Source organism: Mustela erminea, chromosome 4, assembly GCF_009829155.1.
Source record: "Mustela erminea isolate mMusErm1 chromosome 4, mMusErm1.Pri, whole genome shotgun sequence".
In the NCBI taxonomy this organism is placed as follows: domain Eukaryota; kingdom Metazoa; phylum Chordata; class Mammalia; order Carnivora; family Mustelidae; genus Mustela; species Mustela erminea.
In genome coordinates, this window is record NC_045617.1 from 36,770,017 (window position 1) to 36,797,537 (window position 27,521).

At 33.0% G+C, this 27,521-nt stretch overlaps 1 long non-coding RNA gene across 1 annotated transcript in view; it reads left to right on the forward strand.

Moving 5' to 3' along the window:
• LOC116588216 overlaps positions 1–27,521 on the forward strand; it is a 38,122-nt gene that overhangs the window by 9,996 nt on the left and 605 nt on the right. Inside the window, exon 2 of the long non-coding RNA XR_004284847.1 lies at positions 7,025–7,200. This is a non-coding gene — a long non-coding RNA (uncharacterized LOC116588216). The remainder of the gene's footprint in view (positions 1–7,024; positions 7,201–27,521) is intronic.

The window sequence follows — 27,521 nt, forward strand, 5'->3', positions numbered from 1 at the left end:
AAACAAGATGGGATTGGGAGGGAGACAAACCATAAGTGACTCTTAATCTCACAAAACAAACTGAGGGTTTCTGGGGGGAGGGAGGTTGGGAGAAGGGGGGTGGGGTTATGGACGTTGGGGAGGGTATGTGCTTTGGTGAGTGCTGTGAAGTGTGTAAACCTGGCGATTCACAGACCTGTACCCCTGAGGATAAAAATATATGTTTAAATAAAAAATTAAAAAATTTTAAAAGAAAGAACCACACCTGGTAACAAAATTTTTGGATAAGACTTTCTAGAAGCAGTGGCTGAGACAGGAATTTGGGCATACATGATGCATTGAAGGCCATACTACAGTAAAACCTATAAGGGAGTGGGGGAAGTAGGATAGAGAAAGGGAATGAACTGGACAAGGATGAGGCCTCAACTGTCCATAAATACTTTGCCTAATCTATGGGGCAAGGAGAAATCTCTGGAGCACACATCTCTATCAGAGTTGTATCCCCTGGAGATAAGTGATCAACCTTCCATACTCTGTTATTGCTTATTGGCTGCTGTAAGGAAAAGGGGTAAGGTGTGAAGTGGTTAACCTCCTGGATAAGGGGGTCTTATCAGCAGAGAGGTATTATCTAGAGAAAAAGAGCAGTTGTGCAAAAGCATGCACTGGCCACAAAAAGAAAATCTGAGTGGGGCACAAACAGCATGTACTACAGGTAGAACATTACCTATCCACAAATTGCATATGGGAAAGCTCAAAGGTAGGCAATGGAAAGCTTTAGTAACCTGCTCCACGCCTCACATCTTGGGCCTCAGTATTTGAAGCCAGGCTTTTCCCACCAGAATGCATGTTCTTAACCAAACTGGCATAAACACCTCACAAAGGGAAACCAGGAGGTTTACATGGATTGAGGAGAAAAAGAAAGAGTAGAAAAAATGGAGACCAATCCATTTTTTCAGTAAGACTAGACTTTATTCTAAAAAGATAAATGTCAATGAGAGAAATCAAGGAAGTATAGATACAGAATCATGCTTAAAATAATTTTACTTTAGGCCTCTCTAGGTTATATCACAAGAGAAATATATAACACCAAAGCATGTTGGAAAAGGATACATAACCTAAAGAAAAACTGATAAAAGAAAGAAGATACCAAAAAGAAGAGGATGTGAAATAAACCTGCAGGAAGATATATATTGATTCCAGCTATGGGGAAAAAGGTGTCTAATATATATATATATATATATATATATATATATATATATATATATTAAAGCAACTAAACATAGCTATTTTTTTTTTAAGATTTTACTTATTTGTTTGACAGAGAGAGAGAGATCACAAGTAGGCAGAGAGGCAGACAGAGAGAGAGAGAGGAGGAAGCAGGCTCCCTGCTCAGTAGAGAGCCTGATGCAGGGCTCAATCCTAGGACCCTGGGATCCTGACCTGAGCTGAAGGCAGAGGATTAACCCACTGAGCCACCCAAGCACCCCTAGATATAGTTATTTTAAAAGGAGGTGAGACAGGGGATGGTCCTACCAATAGAGCAGGAGAATTTATTTAATTTCTGCTCTCTACATCATTAGAAATGACTATTTAAAGTCTTTTACTTCTTTTGGGAGCTATTTTTAAAATTAATACAGGACATTATATTATGCCTATGCTTGTTTATAAAATGGCTTCAATAGTGCCTAAATAGTTATTTAGAACTTGCTTTGCATCTGCATTTTCTTTCTGAAAGAGAAAGTGTGAAAAATATTTAATATTATTAATTCCCAAGTATGGGTACTTAAAAAAAAGTTTTAAAGACATTGCCTTTTGTCCCCCTATACTTGGTCATCATACTCTTTTTATAATCCCTTAGCATTCTTAATCAGACCTCCAGAAGCTTAAATTATTATTGAGCAATTTATTTAGGATTATGGCTTAATTCATGATTCTAAAATGAACATACTATCAACTTTTAGGAGTAAAATCACAAGAAACAGCATAATCGTCCAGACCAAATAGGGCTTGAGCAATTTAAAATACCCAGGATTTGAAGGAATTAATAGATAAGAGGATAGATTCATTATGTGGTCAAGAGGTCATTTCATAAAAATATTTTAAATTAAAAAAATTAAAAACCTTTTAGTTTTCAGACTGAGGATAAAATGGATTGGCAAGAATTAAAGAAAATGTTGAGAAAGACTGTAAATTATGCACCTGACTGAAGGGCTAATTAAAATTATCTTGAAGGCACTGGAAGTTTTTATCTTTGAATTTTGTCTGTGGATGAAATATTCTTTTATTGTTTTCCAAAGGAAAGTATGCATAAAAACCTAAATACTCTCTCTCTGAGGAATTTGAAATAAAACGTGATATAAAATACAGATTTGTGCTCCATGCATGTCCTTCTTAGTATAAGAACTCTGAACAGTCCATCTAATCCAAAGTTCTGTGAGTGTTGAAGGCCACAGTCTGAGAATTACTTTGGGCCTTCTAGAGCCATCTTATGAAAAAAGGCCTTAAGGCTACACCTTTACTCTAGGAAAACCATAATGACTTAGGATTAACAAGTTTTATAGATTTGTCTCAAATTAGGACTCATTGACCAGGCAGGTTTCCCCAGAGGTTTAGATTGTTGCGAGACTTGAGCTGAATTCATACCTTAGCCAACATGCTTTCCTTCATTTCTCTGCAGTTTTCCCTTCAAAACACTCCCTTCAGTGAGCATCTGCATAAGAATCCCGACATCTGTCTATCTTGTGATTATCAATCTATGTTCTAGTGATTCTCAAAATTGAATTGCCACCAGGAGGGTTTATGAAAACACAGATTGCTGATGCTGTGGGTCTGTAGTGGAGCCTAAGATTCCACATTTCTAACAGTTCCCATAGTTCCCTCTGGATGCCATGTTGATAGTCATTATTCTATAATAATCAGCCTAAAACAATGAGGACACATATATATATATCATGTACTACTGGCTTTGACTCCTTGCTAAAAACAATTATAATTTATTAATATAATTTGGCATTTTAATGTACAAAAGAATCTTATAGGTTAAAATAGTTAAAGATACTTATTAAAGTTAGGTAAGAAAATGTGAGGCAGATGCATTCAATAATTATATTCAATAAATATTGAATGAATGAACATATTCTGTGCTTAAGGCTGTTGCAGCCCATTAGTACAAAAGATCTGGAAGCAAAACCACTCCCACCCAAGAGGGCTTCTGGGGAAGCAGAATCCTGTGAAAGTTAGCTTTCAACTACAACAAAAAGACACAGAGATTGAGGATGGAGGGGATTTGTTGATTATTGACCATGGGATCTAGATGATAAAGAGACAAGGTTTCAGAAGATTGGAAAACATGAGAGAGGGTAAAGTGAGGGTAAAGTGTGGAACTTTATTAAGATTAAGGTCAAGTAATGTGAGTTGATTTGGGCTTCTTTTGGTGACTGATATGAGTAGGGTCAAGGTCCTTGATGAGATTCATCCTCCTTGCCTTCAATGTGGAGGAAAGACTGATAAATCTTTAATTTTGATGCAGTTAAGTGCATCATTTTTTTTTTTTTGTCCTTCAACAACACATGTATGCATAAGGTCACAAATATATTTTAAATACCTTTGTTTCCTTACAGTTTTTCTGACACATTTAGGTCTTTAATCCATCTGGAGATTATTTAAACATGGTCAGAAGTAGGCAACAACTTTATTTTGATCTGCTGGTGAGCTGACTTTCTCATACCATTTGTTCATTAGTGTCTTTTCCTACCGACTTGTGATAGTAATTATCATTTCCAAGTCCTAAAAAAGGTATATCTTTTTCTGAGAAATCAGTAGTTTTCAGTGGTCTATAAGAATATCTTTGCGTTGATGCCACCCTATCAAATTACTGTACTTTGTAAAATATGACTTAATATGTGGTAGAGTCAATCCCTAACTCTCTTTGGTCCATTTTTCAAAATACTTCTAACTATTTAGGAACTCTTTATTTTTTCTTGTCTGTATGTTTGTTAATTGATTAATTTTTTTTTTCTTAACCACAAAGGCCTTTTATTTCTTTGTAAGTCAGAGTCATATTTGTAGAGATGATGAGACAAAAGAATTAGATTCTAGGCTTGAACAAAGGATTGGAGCTTGAAATAATATAGAGCCAATGTATGTTAGTATCTTGGCAGCAGCCAAAATAAACTGTTTTGCATCAGCAGAGCATTCTGTAAGGATCTTAAAGTTGGGAGATATACTAGGTTGGAATGAAAATATCAGCTGATATGTAGAAACTGGAGAACAAGACAGGCACCGTTAATCCATCTGAATGGTACGTCCATATTTTTTTTTGAATGATTGATTTGACTTACCCATCAAGTGATTGTTATTGTTGTGTTTCTTTTGCTTTTCTGAATACACTTCATTTTGCTTTCTTTTTGCTCTGAAGTTCTTGAACCACATCTGCAGTACTATACACTAACATTGTTCAAAACATTATTGGATGTTCCTGTTTATATGGCAGGATATAAAAAAATAAAATGTAGGAATGAAAGAATCAATATCTAAATTATTACAGAAAGAACTTTTAAATTTTCTAAAGGGCATAAAATTACAACTAAATAGCTTGAGAGGTATGCCATGTTTGAAGATTAGAGAACACAATAATGCAAATATATCAATAATTGGCCAAATTAATCTTAAAAATGTAGAAGTCACAACAGAATATTAAGAATTTTAATAAGCTGCTTCAAAAATAAATAAGGAATATTTTCTCAGTGAATCTGAACACATGCACGAAGTAGGATTATAAAATGCCAGACTCAGAGGACCTCACTTAGATATTACTCTATGCTTCACAGACACAATTTAATGGATCCATGCATAGTCCTGTGAGAGGGACTTGAATCATCATCACTTACCACTGGGACATCTGGAACTTACCACTGGGATATTACACTGAGACCTGAAGAAGCAAATTCACTTTGAAGAGTTATTAGTGGGGACTCTGGAAACCCAAGAGACATCCTATAAATTGTTATTCCTCTGATGACTTCTTGAACTCAAAAGAATCTAAAAAAAAAATCTTGATGCTACAGGAACCAGCCCATCCATTTAAACACCAGATGCATCCACAAAGGAAAAAAACTATGTTCACTGTAAGGCATTTGGAAAATCTGAACGTTGTTTTTGATTTCCACCCATACCCCAATAATTGGAAAGAAATGGCCTCAAAAAAAACAAAACAAAACAAAACCCCACACACTTACATAAAAAAGACACAGGCCAAAGAATGCCACCTGCCTGCAGAATCTGGAAAAGGGAAGGAACAGATTCTCCCTTACAGCCTCCAGAGGGAGCAAGACCTTGCCAGTGATTTTGGCCCAGTGATACCAATTTTAGCTTTCTGTCTTCCAGAACTATAAAGGAATAAATTTCTGTTGTTTTGAGGCACCTGGGCAGCTCAGTTGGTTAAGCATCCAACTCTTGATTTCAGTTCAGATTATGATCTCAGGGTTAGGAGATCAAGCTCTTCATTGGGCTTCATGCTGGGCATGGAATCTTAAGATTCTCTCTTGAGCTCTCCCTCTTCCTCTGCCTCTTTTCATCAGTCGTGCATGTGGGCACACTCATACTACAAAAAAAGTAGTACTATCTATGACTTAGAATATATGCATATATACCCATGCATACTCTCTCTAAAAAACAAAAAACCAAAAAAACCTGTTTTTTTTTAAGGCACCAATTTAATGATAATTTGTTACAGCAGCCATGGGAAATCAATACAGTGTTCACTACAGCTCATGGATAATCCATCCAGAATGGATACTATTCCACCTCAAAATCCTTAACTTAATTACTTTTTTCCATGTAAAATAACACTTACTTCTTCCCCTTTTTAAAATATAGGTTAATGTTCACCCATTCCAGGGATTAGGATGTAGCTCTCTTTTGAAAGGCAATTATTCTGGCTACCACACTGGTAAATGATTTATTTTGAAATTGTCCTAAAATATTTGGGTTTTTATACTGTCCTATTCTGGTTATAATGTCAAGGCTTTATTTGCTAATAATTATCATGCCTATGAAAAGATACATAAACTAACTAAAATCAGAAGAAAACATGGAAATTGAATAAGGAAATTTCACTTTGGCTCTATTTAACTGTAGACAATTAATAATATCAAGGCAGTCAAGGATTTGGGGAAATGGAAACACTCATGCACAATTGATGGGATAATAAATTATAGTAGTTTTTAAAACAATTTGGCAGCTTTTATAAAAAGGAAGTGTGTAAATAAATTTGACACATCACTTTTATTCTTTAGATAATGCTCTAGAAATACATTTGAGGACTCAGATTCAAAGGTATGATCACAGTATCATTTTTTGTAGCAAAGACTTAGGGGCAAGATATTTGTCCACATGGAGAAATGGATAACTAAAGTATTTATATTCATTCTAAAATGTTTTTACTTAGCAGATGCAAAAAATATATACTTTGAATATATATACACATATACATATATGTATATATACATATAGGTGTACACATGCATATATACAACTTATCATATATGTATATATACATATGTATATATACATATATGCAACATATATACGTATCTTTATATAGTTGTTGTCACAACTGTTGTCACACATGTGCTATACAACTGAATAAGTCCTTAATTTTTATTTTAACAATATATTCACCATATGGTGACCTATTCAGTTGTATATCACATGACTATGTGATAGAAGGCAGTGGGGAAAGATAAAGGTAAAGTCAGAAATATTATAGGCTGCTATATTAGTAAAGGTTCTCTAGAGAAACAGAACCAATAGCCTATCTATTATCTATCTATCTATCCATCCAAATTATTATAAGGAAGTAGCTCACACAATTTTGGAAACTAAGAAGTCCAAAGAACTGAGGTTGCCAAGCTGGAAACCCAGAAGAGCCTCTCCTTCTAGTTTGTATCTAAGTACAACACAAGAAAAGACCAGTGTCTCAGCTCATATATAATCAGGCAGTAAGAGAGAATTCTTTCTTACTCAGCTTTTTTATTCTCTTCAGGCCATCAACTGATTGGATGAGGTCCAGCCATACTGAGGAGGATAATCTGCTGTTCTCTACCAATTCAAATGTGAATCTCATCTGGAAACACCTTTATGGGTACCTACAAATGTTTAACCAAGCATCTGGGCACCATGGAACCCAGTCAAGTTGACACGTAAAATTAACCAGCGCAGGTACCACATTTGAGAAAAAGAAAAGGGTGAAATAAGACATTGAAACATATGTTTTAAAAATAGAATGCAGAGATGTAGTGAAAAAAAATGAAGAAAATTAAAGAGGGATGCATATGATACATTTTTCTAGGAGTTTGGTAGAGCAGGGATTTAAAGAGAATGACACAAGTGGTATGTTCCGACTTGCCACTTAATACTGGGAGGTGTATTCAGTTATCTTAAATTTGTGGACTTTGTGGGAATTGAGTACCACTTTTTCATTCTAGTAACGATTTGGGTAAGAACAGACTAATGGATCTTATCTAAGAATGACCAGCTGAAGAAACATGAGTGATATTTTACAGATTGACTGTCCTTACATTTTTTTTATCATAATTGGAAATTCTGCAATACGTTCTAATGGATATTTTGCTCAAAATATAACATCCTCCCTCTATACTTCAATTTTCTCCTTTTTCTGCATTGCAGTCTACTTATAATAAGATATGGGGGAACACATTTTCTATTTTTACAATAAAACTGTAGTTGCTCTTTCTTCATTTCACCCAGCATCATCAAATACGTGAGTGTCTGAGGGACAAAAAAGGTAGTACTATCTATGACTTAGAATATATGCATATATACTATGCATATATTCTCTCTCTATATATATATATGCATATATTCTAATAAGCTATCTTTACCTCCAAGATTCCCTAGAGGATTAAAAAAAAATTCCAGCATAACTTTTGTTTTCTTTGGTGCCTTCCTAGGAAAGATGTTATATTTTGTGATTTTACAGGTCCTTGTGTGGTGTTTTCTTGGCCTGGTAATTTGCATTAATGGATATTCAAGAAACCAATTTATACAGCTCACTGATGTAAGTTATAACAAAGTCTGGAGACATATGAGGACACATTTTCAGTAGGCTTTTGAAAATGTGCTGACACATTTTAGGAGTGCATCTGTTTTTGCTTGCAAAAACTCACATTTATGTGTGCAACATGAGAAATTGAATGCACAAACAGGTGGTTTTAAATGGTTTTAAATACTCAAGCAGAATTTAAATGGAGACACTCACAACCTTATTGGAGTCTATTGAAAATTCTTCCAAATCTCACATTTAAACTAGTGGTAACTATCTTGGTACTCCTGTTATTTGTGACATTATTCTTACATTTGAAATAGCATGATATAAGAAGTCTTATAGATAGCATTCTGACTTTACTAATGATGTACCATGTGGAATTGAATAACTTATAAATCTTCTTTATACTTTAGTGTGTTATATATTAACTAGAAATAATACATCAATCTCAGTAAATATATATATATATATATATTCTGTTTCAAAACCCAGCCTCTTTTAAAGAAGTATAGAAAACTATAAATAATGTGTAAATGATGGATTATAAAAACAACCTTGAATCTTTAGTTATATCCATGTGAATATTAAATGCATGCACACAACATGCATACATATACATATCAAACATTTGTTTAAGTCTCTAGAGTAGGTTTGATATCCTGCTAATCAATAGAAATCATAAAAGCTAATGGTTCCTGCATCAAGGTACATTCAGCCTATTATAAAGATAGTCCTATAGATATTTTCAGAATTTCAAGCAAAGTGATAGAAATAATGTTGAGAACAATGAGAATTACAAACAAGAATATTATTTTAGGAAAAAGAGGGCAGGGTATGATGTATAAAAGACAAGTTAGATATTATTAGAAAACTGAGTTTGAGGTGAATTCTGAAAAATATATTATATTTATATATAATATATATTATATATATACATATATATTATATATATATACATATATATATATATAAATTGAGAAATGATGGCATTCATACAAAGGGAAAATTGCAAACAAAGATGACATTAGGAATGGAGAGGAAAGACTACCTATAAGATTGATTAAAATAAAGAATCAATTATATCTCCATGTTTCTGCCTTGGGTTATTACATAGATGATAATGCTAATGACAGAGTTAAGGAATTTAAAAGATTCAGTGATTTTGTATTAGAAGAGAAGATGATTTCTTTTTAAGTCTAAGACAAGTTGGAATTATCTCTGGTAGCTTACAGTGAATATGTTCAGCAGGCAGTTAGATCTATGGGTTTGGAGCCTAAATACCTAAAACCATATTCATCAGGGCTTCTCAAATAGAAGCATACATCAGAATCACTTGGTTTCCACCCCCCCCCTCATTTACAGAGACCATGGACCCAATCCAAATCTACTGACAGATTTGTGGGAGAGGGACACAGATCCTATTTTGCAAATGTCTCCCTGTGTTCTGATACGCACTTTATATTTAGATTCCCTCATTTGGGTGGTGATTGAAGGCACTTGAGTGGAGAGTACTGCCAAAAGGAAGACCAAGCACTGCACCTGGGAGATATCAGATTAAGAAATAAGCAAAGAGATGGAATTAGTGAAGAAAAGGAAGGAGAATTTAAAGGTCAGAAGGTAATTAGAATAAAGACTCAGATATGCTGGTTTCAAAAAATGATCAACATATTTAAATATCACAGAAGTCAAATTAAATAACACTGTATGTTAACTAAAGGGATTTAAAATAAAAAGTTTTAAAAAAGAAGTCAAATTAAAGAATGAAATGGAGAATATTGAATTGGGCAATTAGAATTCCACTAGTGGGTTTCCCAGTTCTGACTCTCTAAACTAATTGCTCAGAGGGGGTCAAATATTCCTTAGAAGTACTTGTTTTACGCAGAAGAGGAATGTGAACTTAAAGTGTGCAGGAGGCAGGGAGGAAGCCAGGATTAAGGGAGAATTCTTTAATATGATAGACTCTTTAACACGTTTGTTGCCTTAGAGAAGCAATTAGTATATAGAGAAGTTGAAAACAAAGAAAGGAGAGGAAAACTAACAGATGGAGGAAGATTCAACAGAACAAATGGTTGAAGAAGTTCTACCATAAAATTAAGCTTGTGCAACTATTTACTAAGATGATTTATACTGAGCTCTGTGAAAGGTAGTATATCCCCCCAAATCTGTTAGATATCATCCCTGCCCTATATGCAATAATAGAGTGAAGTAGCTAACACTGATTGTGACCCCCTCAATACTAAATTAATAAAATAAAGGGTATATATAATCTGATGACCAAATTAAGTAATAAAGTTATTCCTTGACAAGACTGTAGATATGGTTTGTTGAGAAATGTCCCAAGTTTCTAGAAGTTGAATATAGATACAAACTACAGTAAATATGAATTTATTACTCTCTTTGAAATATCTTTTTTAATCAAATACTAGTGGATACGTATAATTTTTGAGAAAGAATTCTATTTCTCATGGCACCTACCATTTGGTAGACTTGATTAACATAATATTATTTGGATGCATTCACATATTCATGGCACAGCAGACTGAACAGACAATGAGAAGTATCTGAATTGCTTTCCACTGAAAATCTCCTATCAGTGTGAATGTCAGAGTGAACAAACCTTTACAAACCATATTAGCAGTTAGACCAGCTAGAAATAAAGTAAACCAGGTTACCATGCTCTATCCTGATATGAAAGCACAATATTTCCTTCTAAATCACTTTTTTATGATAATTTATACTAAAAGGTAGAAAATCATAAATCCTCAGTGGTATTTCCAAGAGGACTTAGTCACAGAAGAAATATAAGAATGTATCTAATTTCAAATTTTTATGGTTATTTTACATTTCATGTACATATGTCTTGCCTCTCCAACTAACTTCTAAAATCTGCGATGGCAGGGAATATGTTTTTGAAAGTACGTATCTGACTGAGAGCTCTTTGAGGACTCTCAATCATCTTTGTATCTACTTACTAATTACATCAGTTGGAATATAGTTAGACCTCCATGCTATATTGAGGGAGAGAGAAAGCAAATGGGTGTAATTATCTTATAAATCTATTTGCATAATTATTGTAATGCATCCTCAGTTTTGCCATTAATGTTTCTGGAGAGCCAAAGTAAACAATTGGAACAACCTGAGCAGTGTTGTGTGTTTGAAGGCATCAACTTTTGTATATTGGTGAAAGAGTATAAACAAATAAAAATACCAATATGATACTTAGACCTTAATTAAGCAGAATGACAACTCGGAACCACAAAGGTACATGGACATATTGTGAAATCTGTTGATATTTTTGCTCTCAGCTCTTAGTTTGAGTCTTTGTAAAAGTTTTTAGATTATACAGAAACCTGGGAATTGTCTTCTCTTTAGTAATGTGTCTGGGAAACATCACAGCTGTTCATTAACATATGAATTTAGTAGAGTTTCAAAATTCCCCAATCATTGTTATCTCTGAGTATATTCTTTGTTGCGAAGGGAAGTGAGTTGTTATTTTATTTATCTGAAGATTGTACTATGATAAGCAAAGTGTCAGGAGTAATCATACCAAATGCTATCTACCACAATAGCATACAATTACACTTTACATGTCTTTCATCAAGAAAAGAAGTGAAGTTTTTAAATTACTTATCATGACTTGATGAGTTGAACATTTTAATGAAAGTTGCTTAAACTCAGAGTAAGATCATTAGAGATACTAATAAAACAGATTTCAGACCCATCATTTGTCACAGCACATAGAATCCAGGAAAATTCCTAAAAAGTACAAAAATTTACTTAAGCTCTCAAGAGCTTACATTAATTTGGGCAAAATAAGAAACAAGACATAAATAAATATAAATATCAAACAGCTAACACTTATCTATGGGGATTTTCATATCTTGGAGGTTAAGAAGTGGGTCTCCTTAATGAGGGCTTTAAACATAACTCTCTGGAGAGGTACCTCTCTGATTGCCGTTTTCTTCCTTTGCATAGTTGCTTCCAATTTTTTTTTTCCCCTTCCCACCCCTACCATAGAGACGTTTGACATGAGTTCAGGGATGTTTATACAGATATGTTTTGGGAAGTATAGCAAGAACTATATTAGAACTATTACCTAAAAATAGGTTTATTAATTGATACAGAGCCAAGCAAAATAACAGCATTTTTATGTTTCTTCCATTTTTATATATGGGGAAGTTGCAGTATGCCAAGGCAAGTGCAATCTCTTAAAAAGTGAGTTTAACAGAGAGTTAAAGGAAAGAGAGAATAGGGTAAAATATCTATTTTAATACAAGATTTTATTTCAAAGAGACATCACTAGAGGGAAAAGGAAAAGGAAAATGATGAAAGGAATTTATTTCCCATTAAATACATTTATACATTCAGTGTGTACTTCCTCTGGCAATCTAAAATATATGGCTCTATTTTAGCTTTTAGTTTATAATTCATTAACCTCATTCTAACATTATAAAGCCTATGAATAGTCTGGTCTGAACACATCATACCCCTCAAAGCCTACTACAGGTCATTATTTCCTACAGAATGAAGAGCAAATTCATTAGTCTGAATTCATTAGCCTGAAATTTAATATATTTCTCACTTGCATTTCTAGTAGGACTCACCACATGGTTCACCTAGATATGATTCCTTCCCATGATTGGTGTGAAGAGCCAAATATATGTGACACATTTTCAATAATTTTGCAATCTAGCTATTAAACATTTTTAACTTAACATAGCCATAATAAGGGTATTTGTACCATGGAAATTTTAAGTGCCACAAATCCAATTTAATTTTTTTCCTTCAAAGAGCCATTTATTAAACATTTAGTAGCATATCACTGCTGAATTCTTCAAACATGCCGTATACTCCCTGACTACATGCCCATGGTCTTCTGCTTTGCCCCTGGATGCCTCCATTCTGTCTACATCTGTTAAACCCCATCTAGTGTCCACTCTTCCTAATATCTTGCTTAAATGGCTTCTTTCTGGCTCATATAAGCCAGAAATACCCTGTAATAGCCTGTTGGTCTTGTGAGCTGATCTGCACCCACAGTCTAAATAGCATCCACAGTCTAAATAGCTTTAAGTTCCATACTCTCGTCTCTCCTTCTCAATACCTGAGTCCTAACATGTGGATCACCAAGAGTTATCAGTTCTCTATGATTTCTCAGAATTCAGTAGTAAAAATACTCAGATTTATCAAAGGCACTTTTACTACTCTTCTATTCTTATTAGCTAATGCCTAAATGTGTAGGCTAAAGCAAAATTTAAAAATTCTAATCTAGGGAGAACAGATCTTTTTAAAGTATGAAATTATTTCTATTCTTCCAAATTCCTTTTATGTAGAAAGTTCACTGTGTTGATGTGGTGAGAGGAATTTACTTGAATAATTTCTAGTTTGAATGCTATCAGGAAGACACTTCCACTCCTCAGCACAAAGTCATTTTGTTTGTAGCTACTTCCTGTTGGCCTCTGTCAAATGCTTACATAGGGGCCTCCTACAAATGTATGAGTGTGCTACACTAGCCAACATAGTTGCCAGTTACCAAGGTTGCCAAAATTCTTTACATTTATGCTAACTTTAATCTTTCTGACTTTTTTTTTTTTTTTTTAAGATTTCATCTATTTGACAGACAGAGATCACAAGTAGGCAGAGAGGCAGGCAGAGAGAGAGGGTAGGGGAAGCAGGCTCCCTGCTGAGCAGAGAGCCCGACGTGGGGCTCCATCCCAGGACCCTGGGATCATGACCTGAGCCGAAGGCAGAGGCTTTAACCCACTGAGCCACCCAGGCTCCCCATAATCTTTCTGACTTTTAATATTTAGACTTTATTATCCCTATTTTGCAGAAGTGGGAAGTGAAATTTTGTGGGTTTTTTTTTTAAATGCTTACTAGATAACTCATTAAAGTACTGAACCACCACTTAAAACTAATTTTATGTGCTATAATGTTCAATGTTTAGCTAATGAATTTTTTCCAATTAAGTAGGAAGGGGCAATTTTTAAAAAACACTACAATTGTTGTGTTTAACTAAAAATGTGCATTATGTGGGGGCGCCTGGGTGGCTCAATCAGTTAAGTATCTGACTCCTGATTTTGGCTCAGGTCGTGATCCCAGGATCCTGAGATTGAGTCGCATGTTGCATTCCATGCTGGACCAGGCATGGAGCCTGCCTGAGATTCTCTCTTTGTATCCCACCCCACTGCGCATGTGTTATCTGTCCCTCTATTTAAAGAAAAAAAAAGGGGGGGAATTATGTGGTAGGATAATATATTGACATATTTACTGACGTAGATTTTCCTTTATCTGCATTTCTCTAAACCTATGACCTTCACCTATTCTAGTCAATAACATATAAGTCTTCTGTCTTTCAAGATGTTCTTACAGTTAAATAAATTAAGTCCTTGGCTTTCGATGTTCAAAATCCAGTATCTGGATGTAGTATTAAAATAGTTTTGAAGTTTTCCTCCCAAAGTAATCTCAGGTAGTTTTGAAGTTCTACCTAATGGTGGAAAGAACCTGTACTCTACTTTTAGCTAAATTTGGAGATATGGCAAAAACTCAAGTTTCCCATGTCCTCGAATGGCAATGGGCCAGAAAGCCTGATAATTTTATCTACAACCCTGATTCCCTATGTGCTGGAGTGTGATATTACAAAGATAATAAGGAGCCTCAAGCATTCTGAAAGAATTCTAGACAACCTTCAGTGTGCTTTAGAAGTGATTGAAAGAGAGCTAAACCTAGAAAACCTTGCATTCAGAAACAAGGAACAACACATCAGCAATCCTGAAGACTAGATAAGGACAAGGGGGTTATATGAATGTCAGCATCCAGAGATGATACAGTTTAAGATAAAAGCATTCTACCCAATGTCTTGGAGGTAGCAAAGGCTATCTGGATATAGATAGAGCTCTATGAAAGCGAGTGGGAGCATAGGGCCTGGGGTATCCTGAATCAACAGAGCCAGGTTTTAGATACCTGATGGAATGAAGACTTGAACTAGCACACTGAATTGCATTCTTGAAAAATAATGTCACATTTCTTGCCAGTTTGGTTTGGTGGGCAAAATTGGTGGCTACTGTAGCAGAACTGTAGTCTTAGAATGAAAATATTCTAAGGTGTTTAAGGGTAAAAATATGCACTCTTTTTACATTAAAAGATAAGGGACTTTAAAATCATCTTTTACATTAAAAGATAACAGTGGGAATATAAATTGGTGCAACCCCTACAGAAAATAATATGGAGATCCCTCCAAAAACTGAAAATAGAAGTACCATACCATCCAGTAATTCCTCTTCTGGGTATTTACCTAAGGAAAAGATAAACTCTAATTAGAAAATGTATATGCTCGGGGCACCTGGGTGGCTCAGTGGGTTAAATAAAGCCTTTGCCTTCGGCTCAGGTCATGATCCCAGGGTCCTGGGATCGAGCCCCGCATTGGGCTCTCTGCTCAGCTGGGAGCCTGCTTCCTCCTCTCTCTCTCTCTCTGCCTGCCTCTCTGCCTACTTGTGAATCCCCTATGCTTATTTCAGTGTTACTTACAATATCCAAGCTATGGAAGCAATCTTAAGTATCAATTGATGGAGGAATGGATAAAGAAGATATGGCTTATCTACATGACGAAATATTACTCAACCATAAAAAAGAATAAAATTTGCCATTTATGACAACATGGTCAAGCCTAGACTATATTATCCTAATGACAGAAGTCAGAAAGGGAAAGACAAATTGCCATATGATTTCACTTATATGTGGAATGTAAAAAACAAAAACAAATGAACAAACAAACAACAACAAAGGTGAACAGACCCAAATATAGCAAATAAACCAGTGGCTGCCAAAAGGGAGGTAGGTGGTGATATAGGTAAAATAAATGAAGGAGATTAAGAGGTAAACTTCCACTTGTAAAATAAATAAGTCATGGGAATTACAGTGATTACTATTCTAATAACTGTGTGGTGATGGAGTGACTATAGTTCTTGTGGTAAGCGTTTTGTAGTGTATATAATTATCAGGAACATCTGGGTAGCTCAGTCAGTTAAGCATCTGCCTTCAGCTCAGTCATGATCTTGGGGTCCTGGGATCCAGCCCCGTGTGAGGCTGCCTGCTCAATAGGGAGTCTGCTTCTCCCTCTGCCTCTCCCCCCTGCTCCTGCTCTCTCTAGCTCATGCTCTCTCTCTCAAATAAGATAAATAACATCTTTAAAAAAAACCCTGTCAAATCACTATATTGTACACCTGAAACTAATATATATCAACTATATGTCAATTAAATTTTTTAAAAGATTTTATTTATTTATTTCACAGACAGAGATGACAAGTAGGCAGAGAGGCAGGCAGAGAGAGAGGAAGAGAAGCCGACCTCCTGCTGAGCAGAGAGCCTGATGTGGCTCCATCTCAGGACTCTGGGATCATGACCTGAGCTGAAGGCAGAGGCTTTAAACCACTGAGCCACCCAGGTGCCTCTGTCAATTAAAATTTTAAACATAATAAAAAGATAAGGGACTTATAACAGTATCCTATCACGTAGAATAAAACATTTTATTATTGGTAGATGTGATAAGTGAAAAGAAAAAAAAATAGAGTAGCATCTCCAGCTTTTGGTTTGCGGAATCTAAGAGCAGAAATACCAAGATAATGTTTTTCTACAACTTGGGAAGGGAAGATAGTTTTCACTATTCAAATCACATGATGGACTTGAATTAGCTTAGATTTATGTAGGATTTAAGAGAGAGGTGATTCAGAAGTGGATATCACAGAAAAACTTCAATAAAATCAATAGACTGCTGATCAGAACCTGTATAGAAATATAATCAGTAGCAAGTAAAGATATCCATACATAGACACACCAAACTCTGCATACATTTTAGAGAGTTCCTAAGAACACTGAAGTTTATTCATTAACTCCCTCTTCTCTTCAGATTTTCAGGTTGAGAGAAAATGGGACCATTAGCCAATTGCTAAGAAACTGATGAGAAAACTATCATTACCCAGGTTTCAAAATTTTTAATCATTCTTGATGGCATTTATGTAAAAGGCGAAAGATTTATGCGATCTGAAGAGAAACCAGAGTATTGATGGCATTTATGTACTTCCTGCTTTACTAATTGAGAATTTTGTCATCTTCTTAAATAAGAGAAAATAACGTAAAGCAACACTCTGTGCCTTCATAAATGTGATATGCTTCTTTTTCCTTTTACTCCATTATAAACTGTGTTTTCTAAACAATGATGCTAGACAGAATTTGGTCCTAGAAAACAAAATGCTTATTTATATAACTTAGTCACTTTTCCTCAAATATAATACTCTAGAAAAATGTGATTATGGTAAGCACAATTTTCAGAAACCTCTTTTGTGTTTTAAATCGTAGAACTTGATTTGAAGCAAGTTTGTCCTGTGTGGTCCATTTTACATGAAAAGAAAGAATGTCTCTGTCTTTTAGTCTCCAATTTTGTGTTGTTTTTTAGAGTGGCTATCCCTTGCAAAATGTAAGTCTCGAGCTACACTGTAGAATCTATTTTTATAGAAGGAAATATCCTTCTGTATGATCCTCAAATGAAAAGCTGTCATCCATCTTCTGAATAGGCTTTATCCCTCCTTCAATGGCTAGTTTTTGAAACTGCTGATGACTAGAAGCAATTCTTTATAACTCCCTAAATAAAGACATCAGTCTATCAGCAAAAAAACAGTACATGAGCAGGAAGGGGCAGCTGTCTCCAAGAGGGGGTGGGGAAAAAGAACACTTATCAGCTTAGTTAAAAGCTGTTAAATGTTATTATTGAGTGTGTGTCAATATGATGTGTCCTTACAGTTTAAAATGCTGCTTCAAGCAAAAGGTTTTTTTTTTTTTCTTTTTCTTTTTGTAATTTATGCTATATTAACCTAAGTATATAAATTCTTCTGTGTAAGAGTCTTACCCTACCATCAAAGGCAATTAGAGTCGGGAAGGAAACTTCAAAGCCAAAATGAGAACTGAATCCTAAAATGATCAGTTCATTTTAGGATTAAAGATAAAGCATTATTCAGAGTGTCTTAGAGAAAAGCAAAGGTAAAGCAAAAAAGTCTGTAGTGCCTCATCCACATACCCCACCCTCACTCACCCTGACCTTGCTTCTTTATTGTACTCTTTAGGTGAAATAAGATATATTATAATGAGAATCAGTGAAGAGGTACAGTGTGAAAAGCTGTTCAAAAGCAAATGGATACAGTGAGAATTTGTCTTTCACATAGCTTAAGTGTTTTCTTTGTATACCACCCCCCCACCCCCCCACACACCCACCCCCATCCTCCATCTTGGAAAGGTTTTAGGATCTTCTTTTTCTCCCCCATCTTTTGAAAATTAAAAAAAAAAAAAATGCACCTTGATGTGGGGCTTTTAAAAAAAATCCGTTTTTCCTGGGCATTATTTCAGCTTTCTATAGTATGTAAAATCATGTTCTTCAGTCCTGAAAATGTCATGGAATTATTTCATTAAAGATTACCTCTCTTCTGTGTTCTCTTTTCTCTCTGTTGGCTCTGTTATATGGGGCTTCTGATTTTTCCCCCATTCAGACTCTCTCACTCATTCTCTCTCCCTTTCCTCTGTCTCCATCTATGACATGTAGACACACACAAACAAGCTGCTCTTTTAACCCCAGAGCTCCTAATTTAATAGGATAAATCATTGACTTACTTTTCTTACTTCCTCTGACATTCTCTTTCTGTTTTCTTTTTCTGGAGATTTTCTTGATTTCTTCTTTTAAACATTCTATCCAATTTTCAGTTTCTGCTCTTGTACTTTTAACACCTGGGAGAGTTTCTGTTGTTATCTGGTTATTTATTTCTTTTCTGTAATAAAAACTTGTTTTTATTTCATAGATGTAATATCATTATGTGTGTATGTAAATTCTGCTTTCTCTGTTATTTTAATTTTCAACAGTCGTTTCTACTTCTGTTGTTTGCCTGAATTGGTGTGGTTATATTATTCTCTATCTTTTATACTAGAGAATCTGGTGTTTACTCTGCTAATATTTGAGAATGAAGGTCCAAAATGTTAACTGTGAGCTTGGTATATGGATACATGTGTCAGAGACCTTTAGAATAATAATGTGTAGTGTGGTATGATTGATTTAAGAGTGATCTTACTATTTTATCAGGACAATTGTAAAAGATGAGGATTGGATATTGTTTTTCTTGTTCATTTGTTTTCTCCATTTTCCATTTCCCATTACTATGTTTCCTCAATAGTATTCCATTTTCCTGATGAGTGATACAAACTATTTACCACTGTTCTTTAATCATAGTAGGGAAAGTGAACCAGAGGAGAGGGTCAGTCTTAGCCCTCAATTTATATTGTAGGCATTATTTGTACAGAGAGTGTGTATATATTTATATTTGCATATATTTATATGTATATACATACAGACATATATGGTCCATATGAAAATTATCAGCCTGAGGAACATACATATAAAATACTTGAATCTAAACCAGCGTAATCATTTTTCTAAAGTTATGTTTTTCCTTACACAATGTGACTAGATCTCTTGTCAGCTGAAGAGAAAGTGTACTCATTCAGAGAAATCGCTGGCTACCTAAAAGTGTTTCTTATGCCTATGCATTAGAATCAATGCATTAGAGAGTGTTCATCTACAATATTTGACTATTTCCCGAACCATGCCTACTGAGTGAGAATTTTGGAGTATAAGACTCTGGGACTGTTTTAGTTTTAGTATTATAACTTTAATTTCCCTTCTCATTCCAATGCAGCTGAATCATTAAGGAGCAAATGATAATAAATGGCTAAGAGTAAAAGCCTTATAAAAGTGGAAATAAATTCCTAAAAATAAATTATCACATCAATAAGAAAACAATAAATAAAGAAAATTTTCTTCTTCCAAATTCTAGTTCTTTAAATTGAGGTTCTTTTGGGAAGTATTTATTTCTGCCCCAGACGACTAGGTTACCTAAAAGTTCACTTTTTTCCAGTAAAGTGCCCTGAGAAGCATCATAGTGGGGAATTTAGAAGCTGGATTGATCAGCTCAGTTATTCCTCAGTGTGATCAATATGATTTAAAAAAGAGAAGATGTGCTACATAGGTCATTGACCCCCTGAGCAGATAATCCAAGCAGATTATTCCTAGAATATCAGGAGAATATACATGTATATTTCAGGTTAAGTAATCAATGACTAAAATCAAAGGACATGTATTTTCCAAACTTGCTTGCTTCTAACTATCACCTGGTATTTTATTTGTTAAAAATAAAAACTTCTGAGCCTAGTAAAAAATGACTACATCTTGAAATTTAGAATCTTTAAAGATTATTGATAAAAATTTGCATTTTTAACAAATACCCTGTGAGTTTTATAAACAAGCAAATTCAGGCTACCTTGTACTAGACTTACAGCTTCATGAGGTCAAGGACATGTTTTGTTTTTTGCTTGGTTTGTTTTTGTTTTTCTTTCTATTTTTTTCCATTTCTGGATTTACTTTCCACATTGCCTCACACTAAAGTACTCAATGCATAACGGGAAGTAAATTTTTTTCAAAGTGGTATAAATTTCAAAAATGACTTTCAAAAATGAACATGAGAGGAGCCAGGCACAGCATAACATAGCAATAAAGTCCAGCATATAAAGAGGAAACCTAAGAAGAATAAGTTTTATCCATGAAACCACTGAAGCTACGATTTAGCAATGATAGTGGCACACTTCATTAGTAAACACTGTAAATTAATGTTGGTCATTGGGAAGGATGACTCCATAACTGTGAGAAGAATGTTAGAGGAATTATAATTTCTGTAAGGACATATGTATGAAAATGAGGAAGAAGAAAGAAACAGACAATAATGAAGAAAATGAGGAAGAGAGACAAAATGGAATTAATTCAGTCCCCTACATGGCAAATTAAACTCCTGGTTAAATCAATACAATCAGCTCAGACTGCTAATATATTGTGACTTTTTGTCTATTTTTAAAGCAATCTTTTTCTCCTTAAAGTCAGAGTTAAAAAAAATACTAATTCTGGGTAAACCCATCTATCAGTTGTTAGAGAGATTGGTGTCAAAGTTGAACACAAGTAATTAGTCATATGAAAATTTTCTTCCCATTTCCTTTAGTCTTTCTATATTGTCATTTATCCAACTAAATTAAATAACCAGCTCATTTATTTTAATTTATATTAATAATAAAATATATATAACAATGATCTTTTTCTCTATTCAGTTTTAAAACTGAATCTCATAAATTCTGACATTCTGTGATGCCAGTAATTGTTTGAATCACAGTCTACTTACAATTTTTTGTATGTATTTTTCTTATTATGGGAGTTTTATTTCATGATTTGTATATTCAAATTTGTTTCTATTTTTTTAATTTTTTTTAATTGTGGTAATTTGTTGTATTCCATGTGGTCAGAAATGTGCTGTGTAGAATTTCTAATGTTTTGTAATTAAAATTGTTTCTCAAAATATGATCAGTCATTGTAATTGTTCACTGGACTAACATTTGCAAAATAAATATATTCTCTGTTTCCAAGGCACACAAGTAAATTTAAAAATAAAATCTGTTATATGCCTTAAATGTTAAACAACCCTCTATAGGTTTCATCAGTGTCCATCAGATCTACCCAAAATTGATTTTATTTGTAATCAACTTTGTTTTTTATTTTTAGTGTAATGTCATTTGTAGCAGCAATCTTTATCATCTTTATCAAGTATATATGTTTGGTGATATAAAGTCAAATGTAAAACTTCTACTTTGCCTCTCATTCTATTTGATATTAATATTCAAGATCCTGCTTTTTTGTTTTTGCATTTACATTTCACTCATTGCATTATTTCTATGCATTCTATGATGCATAGAAATTTGCCTTTATTTGCTATTATTATTGCTTTAACCCAATCTGAGGGTACTTGCCCTCTAATGGAGAAGTTTATACTTAAATATAAACCATTTATATTTATTGTCAAACTAAATATTTGGGATTAACTTTGTCTTATTGCTTTATGCTTTTGCTTTAGGCTGTATTGTTTCAGTGATTTTTCTCCAAATCTTTTGTTTTGTGGACTGAGTATAGTTCTTAAGTACATTATTTTTTGCCCTCATGATTGAAAGTTTTACATTAACTTGTATGGCATTCAAATTTAAAAGTAGACTGCAATGCAAATATTTATATGTAACTTTTATGAACATTGAAATTATATCCTGTTTTTAAATATCTTCTAGAGTAAAATTATAAACTTGCCGTCTTTTAACTTACTAAATATCCTAAATTTTAAAACTCCCAAGAGTGTGAGTGGGTTTTATTTTTATTATTTCAGTTATGAGACTAGCATTTTTCTTATTTTAGTTTTATATCCTTTAAGAAGATCCTTTATAAAGTACTATCACTTGTTTTTGTAGAGTTTTTTCTGGTGTAAGAGTGATGCAATACACATATCTGGTTCTTTTAACCTATCAGAACGATAGGAATACTGTACTTCTTGCAAAATTAATGCTTATATCTAACTGAGTTATAGTGGAATATATGTGTAATTTGGAGAGTTTTCTACACTTTGCTAAATGATTCATTTAGAAAATGGAGAGAGACAAGTGTGCGCTCTCTACTAGTTGTTCTGGTTTTGACTTACCTTATCTATCATCTATTCTTCAAAGTATGATTACTTTTATTTTACTATTTTATTTGTGTGTATGATTACTTTTATTATTTTATTATGTGATTTCAAAACATAATCTGGATCAATAAAATGGAGTTAGAAATTTGGGGATGGAGAATATTATATGTGGTTAGAAGACAAAAGGAGTCAAAGATGAATAAAGAAAATTCAAGTATTACTGGCTTGTATTCTATTATTAAAAAATAAAAATGTCAGAATCCATGAGTTTCAACCAGATATGACTGGCCCCATATTTCACACAGAATAGTATTTAAATTCATCTGTATATTTTCTGGCTTGGACTTATGATTTCTGATTTTGACATTTTCCCCTAGCCTTAGAATCCACCGTTGTTATATCTGAACTCCAATTAAAGTTGACTTCTCCCTTTACTTGAAAACTAACTTTGTTTTCTTACTGAGTTTAATCCTAAAAAAGGGAAAAAAAAGAAGCTTTCTAAATCACCAACAAATTTGAAACTTGGGTATTTATTTATACATGCCTTATACTTCTTCCTCAATTTATGTTATTCTCCTCCATAGCACCGATGCAAAGAAAATTGTATTCCTACAATTGGGGATTATGAAATCTAAAAATTACAAAGGATTTTAGTAAACATGTAAATGAACTTCCCAAATATCAAAACATGTATTGATTATAATAAATAAATTACTGGGTGCCTAGATGGCTTAGATGGTTAAGCATCTGCCTTTGGCTCAGGCCATGATCCTGGGATCCTTGGATCAAGTCCTGCATCGGGCTCCCTGCTCAGTGGGGAGTCAGCTTCTCCCTCTGCCTCTCTCTCTCTCTTCCTCTCTCTCTCTGTCACTCATGAATAAATAAATAAAATCTTTAAAAAAAAGAAAGAAATTACTGAAAACAATTATAAAAACTGTATTATTTATGAGCACAGAAACCAAAATAGCATCACATATAAAGTTGGGAACATTTATATCCTATAAATAGCTTTGATTAACATGACAATTTATATTTACAAATATTAAATTATTTTGACATTGTACATAACTATTTATGCTGGTAAAAGTAAAAATATTAAACAGAAAAACCATTAAGAGTTTGAAATATATTAAGTATATTTATATTTTAATTATTGCATAATTATAAAATACAATATACATTATATTATTAATTACATATCATTAGGTTTTGTATATGACTTTATATAGTTGTAAACTATATATCATATAATATATGTATTTATAGTTATCGCCTAATGGACTGAGCCATTCAGATACCCCTTGATAGGGGGAAGAAAAAGATACTTTTTTTGAATTTCTTAAGCAGAGTAAAATTAAAACCTGACAGTTCTATGAAGCAATACTCTTTTGTGAATATATAATGTGATGTTATCTGCCTAGAAACAATTAAGACAAAGGATTAAAATATTAATATAGAATCCTAATGACATATAAAAATATACAAAAACACAGTATAAAGAAAATAGAATATCAGTTCATATAATTATAACTTGAAACTTTTTAGAGATGTAAAAAATCACACAGAAATGCACTGATCTGATTATACTTCAAACTTTCTGTATAACAATAATAAAAAAAATGAACAGGTTGGGGATATATTTTTAATAAGAATTATTTAGGAAAATTATTTAATACATATGAAAATAGATTTATTATCTCATTCCATACCAGTAAACTACTGAATTTGATAAAATAGATTATTCATTGCTTGAAAATCTGTAACAAAATATTTTCAGTGATTGTGCTCACATTAAGTATGTTACTCTCTGGAATTTATCTCAGAAAAATAAATATTATTTTTCAAAGGTAATGAAGACTATTGCTTGAATAAATTTGCTTCATTGATATATGCAATGAAGGAAACATAAATTTTATAACTAAGTAGATTAAAGTAACCTAAATATCCCCAAACAAATTAATAATTAGGTTTAGATTGCCCTGAATTCATAGAATATTAGGCAACTATTAAAATCATGAAGTCATCCACAAAATATGAAAATATATATTAAAAGTGCAAAAAAGAATCATAAGACAAAACTATTTGGATAATGTAATTATTAAAAACTATGTCATATGTGAATGCTTTCCTATGCACAAATAGCTTTCCTTTTAGGTTGGCAAACTTAGATTCCTGTCTTTTTTTTTTTAACAAATTAGAAAAAAATTATCATTGTAAAAAATAATTGGTTGTTACATTTTATTATAAAAGGGAAATAGTGCTAATTCAGAAAAACAAACAGAAACAAAATCTTTCAGTTAGGAAACTATGTAGCTAGCTAAATTTGTTTGCCATAATTAGAAAGCATACATTCTAATAAAATGTAAGGGGAAAGATAACAGATGTTAACTTTATTTCTTGTCTGCATGATTTTATATGGTAATTTCTTTATACAATAAATTAATGCCATAAAAGACATTGATTATGGATGTATTGTTGATTAAGTACAATAAATGTCAAACAAAATGGAAATAGTTAGCAAAAGAAATCATTATATATACAATAATTGCATGTATAATTTATACCACATACATAAATAAGAAATAAATCAGTGAAGGGTAAACTTTATTATTGAGCATTTACTAGGGACAGAAAATATCTGTGCTGAAAGGAACATATTTTTAAAGGCAAATCTAGTTCCAGGCATTAGTCTTTGAAAAGATAGGAGAATGTTTTTTAATGAATGTAAAGTAATATTTCAAGGGAAAACTCTTCTCTAATAGAAAGTTACTATTCATAGAAACTAATTATAAGAGAGGGTTTCACTAATTTTAAAGGTGTCTGACCAAGGTGAAAAATTAACCATGAATCATACTGCCATTGGTTGATCACCTGGTGATGTTTCAGTACTTCATCATGCATTCCTAAGGTAGAGTTCTCATGGAGTTCATGGACCCACAGATGTGCAATCAACGCAGATGCATTCACCCCAGACTGCAGGATGTGTACTTGTAGGAAGTGAAATCACTAAATGTGACATTTAAAAACTCTAAATTTCAATGAAAATTCCTTCCTTTGTCACCAAGATTTTCATAATTCTTTATAGTGACAAGTAATTATGCTTGATTAACTGACAGACTTTAATTAACTAGTGCTGTTTGTAATTTCATAATTTAAAGGAGATTCAAATGACTCAGTCATTAATAAAAATAATTTTCAATTGGATTGGTTTCCATAAGTTTAAAAATGTGTTCTTTTCAACATTTTTTTTCATTAGAAAATAAGATCAATTTTATATGGTAAAATTTAGATTTGCTAGCATTTATCCAAATACTTTATATGCAAATCTAATTGACCTCCTATCTTTGTAGCTCAGATGAAGTTTTTATGTATTCATTGTTTTAACAAATGATGTTTTGCCAAAATGTTTTGCAATGTTTTGGCAAAATGTGTCAGTGTCTGAAATCATGTGAAAAAAAAACCATATTTTAAAAGCACAATTCAGTTTTGAACTAAAGAATTTGAAGCTTCTGTATTGTTGCTATATCCAGTTCAATAAAATCTATGCATGTTTTTTAAAGGACTGAAAACAAGCAAAAAAGTTTTACATATCAAAACAGAAAAACCCTAAACTAGCATTTTTAATAATACACAAAGAAGTTGGTAAGTGTGTAATAAATGGGATTTCTGCAAGGAACAATCAACATATATCAATGGATGATGTAACATTTTCTCTGTTGATCTTGAAGTTTGACAATCTTCTTGTATTTCATTTAACATAATCTCCTAAATGATGTTTGATTAAGGATGGATATGTTTTAATTCTTTTTTTTTTTTTTTGGCTAAGGAATTTTCCCTTAAAGATATTCTCTACATGGCCAAATTTCTTTGAGAATACAAATCTTGTTTTAATAATAAAGAATACTATCTAAAATTGCTAATAACTATAGAAGATTATTGTCAGATTTTTATTTGCCATAGGTTTTCCCATATGTAGTATATGCATGCTTGTTTTCCAATAAAGGAGGAAAAAAGTTCAATTCTGTATACGTGGAAGTGTTTGTGACTTTTGGCCAGATTTATACATGTATATATAATTCCTTTTCTACTATAAGAAATAGTAAATTGAGATAGTTAAAAGAAGATTCGTTTATAGGATCTATTGAGACTACTTGTTACAACAGAGCAATACCACAGGTTGATTAACTTGTTATGCATACATTCTACTTATTTAATTTACATTTAAGAATATTTTCCAAATTGGCTTTCAAGATAGAAGGTTTTTTTTACTAATGTCTTTCTTCATAATTCTTTGCAATCTCTAAAAAGTCATTCTGCTTTCTTATATGCTGCTTGTGAGATTATTTCTAAAGTACCTCCTGGGTAATAGTCTCTTTGAAATTGGCAACACTTAATGAAAAATACATACATATTCATCATTAAAAAGAAGATACAGAGAAAATATTACTAGTATATAATCACTCTGAGCAGAAGAATTATTTTGAACATGAAAGAAATCATTAACTGTAAATAACCCAGGGATCAAAGATTTGAGGGAAAAGTGGGCTAGAGGGTAGACACTGCCCTAGTGGGCTGAATGAAGGACTATCTGAAACATAAGCTCAGAGAAGAAAACAAAGTTACCAAGTTCTTGCCAACCTGGAGACTTCCTTCAGGATAAGGCCAGGAAGCATTAGGGAAGTTATATCAGTCATTATAAAGAGTGGAAAGCAGCATGGTTTTTGGTTAACTGCTTTCTGCTTCAACAATCATATTAATGATAAGGAGCTTTTTTGTAATTCCAGGTGACCTTTTAATGAAAGAAAATAAATACATGATTTCTACAATTTACTTTTCTTCAATAAAACGCTTTCACTGCAATTAAATAATGGAGATCCTATTTAGATGTATTTCAGGCC